This window comes from Gavialis gangeticus, unplaced genomic scaffold (genome assembly GCF_001723915.1).
Source record: "Gavialis gangeticus isolate Ggan-Ray unplaced genomic scaffold, GavGan_comp1, whole genome shotgun sequence".
In the NCBI taxonomy this organism is placed as follows: domain Eukaryota; kingdom Metazoa; phylum Chordata; order Crocodylia; family Gavialidae; genus Gavialis; species Gavialis gangeticus.
Genome location: NW_017728960.1, coordinates 165,081 through 167,182, shown reverse-complemented (window position 1 = coordinate 167,182; position 2,102 = coordinate 165,081). Strand labels below are relative to the sequence as shown.

Genomic DNA, 2,102 nt, shown 5'->3' with positions numbered 1-2,102 from the left:
GGCTCTTGCGGTAGTACTATTGCTAGGCTACTCTGGGCATGTCTACATGTGTGCTTTAATGCACATTAAAGCATCACTAGGGGCATTTATACACATGCTTCGGGAATGAGGGGGGAGGTCACTTTAATTAGAGTGGCTGTCAGGGCTGCTCTAATTAAAGTGCCTGGAGTGTTTTGTGTATCAGCATCCCCGTGCTTCAGAACGGCTGGCGGGGGGGCTTTATCTAAAGTCAAATGATCTTTAGTTAAAGCTCCCCCACTGCCATTCTGCAGCATGGCGATGTTGATACACGAGACACAGAGGGTGGCTGGAGTGTGGTAATTGCCACGCTCCAGGAGACTCGATTAACTGGATCTGCTCCGACGCGCTGTAGTTACAGTGTGTGGGAGCAGCCTCCTGGTTGGTGTATGGGCACCCAGTGGTACTAGATTTAATGTGCATGAACTAAAGTGCGTTAATGCACGTGTAGTTGCACCCTCTCTCTGAGTACTTTATTTAGCTGGACTGAAGCTAGCTTGGGTATGTTCACACTTACAATCACTTCCTGCTTAGTGCAAACCTCAAACAACTTGCTTTGAAGCCAATGGCATTGGGATCCATATGGTTTAAAGGTCACGGGCAATGGTATTATGGTGGGGCCCATGATATACCCAGTCAGATAAGGAACTCCACAGCACACTGCACAGACAAAAGCAAGTCAAAATGTTATCTCATTTTCAGTTGGGCACCCTGGTGCCTTGAGCTGTGGTTCACTTCTTAGTAACTCTTTATTTTCTTCCCTTGAAGCTTGCTTTTGCCATGCGAAGGAAAGTAACACTTCTGCTCTGCAACCCAGTCAGCTGCCTCTGCTAAGGAAAAGAAACTGCTGAAGATCTTTCTAGCCACCTGCTTCTGGCTGGAGACAAATTTCAAATGCCGGTCACCCACGTCTGGCAGTGATAGAGGAGGGTAGATATATTGTCTTTACTAATAGGTGTGTTGTTCAGAAGAATTCCTCTTTGCAGTTGACCATTGCATTCAAAAGTCTTTAAATATAAAGTGCATGATGTTCTTTGGCTAAATCAATATAGTGGGTGGTGATCCGTCTCCTCGCAGAGCTATGACCAGCAGCTGGAGAAGGGTTTTTTTTTTCTTTTAGATATTTTCCAACTTTTTTTTTTAATTTCAAAAAGTAGATTTGACAAGAGCATCCTTTCAACCAATAAACAGAATCACATCCCAAATATAGTGGCAGGGGTGAGGAAAGCAGGAAAATCCCCAGTCAGAACTAGAGGTTTCCTGACTATAAATATTCAATAACCTCCCAGCCAGGGACTGCATTCCCCCTTCTTTCATTTGTCTGGGGCTTGCTAAATACGTCTATGACATGCTATTTATTTCGGGATGCAGCGATCCTGGCATGCCTCCTGTTTCACAACTAGATCACTACCACTCTGTGTGTTGAGTAAAGCCGGGCTCTTCACGCATGAAGCCACCTTTAGTTTTTATTCTCCCATTTTTCTCTCCATTCAATTTAGGCTTCATTTACACCCATAGAATCCTATCAAAAAAGCCAGAGTTGAATGGAGGTGCACAGTGCTGCCTATGTGGACAAATACTGGGTGTTGCAACTGGAGTGCGAAGGGGAGATGGATGCGATGAATGCGTTGGCTTGGTCTTGACTGAAATCGTCTATTAAGTATCTCCATGAATGAGCACTGATAGGTAATTGTGAAAGGAAAGAAGAATAATTTAGCCTTAGAATGACTTATCCCTGATTTCCCAGGAATATAGCAAGAGATCAGATTATTGCCCAGCCTGGTCCAAGGTCCTTGCCTACAGCTCCAGACTAAGATGGAAAATAATGAACGTAGCAGACTGTGAGGGAAGAGGAATCCCTTGTAGAAACCCATATCTCAGAAGCATGAGATTTGATTACCTGATCTCGACATGGTTCTTTGGGGAAACCTTTTTATTAGACCAGCTAACAAAAGACATCAGATTTACCCAAAGAACCTTGTCTGCCTGTGTCCTTAGACCAACATGGCTACAACCTACACCCCTATCACCTTATCTTTGCATACATGCAATGGCTCAGATCTGGAGCTACAGCCGCATTATGC

The 2,102-nt window shown here is 44.4% G+C and overlaps 1 long non-coding RNA gene across 1 annotated transcript in view; it reads left to right on the top strand.

Moving 5' to 3' along the window:
- Positions 1-1,768, top strand: part of LOC109296193 — a 38,721-nt gene extending 36,953 nt beyond the window's left edge. Inside the window, exon 3 of the long non-coding RNA XR_002096925.1 lies at positions 787-1,768. This is a non-coding gene — a long non-coding RNA (uncharacterized LOC109296193). The remainder of the gene's footprint in view (positions 1-786) is intronic.
- Positions 1,769-2,102: the final 334 nt, after the last annotated feature.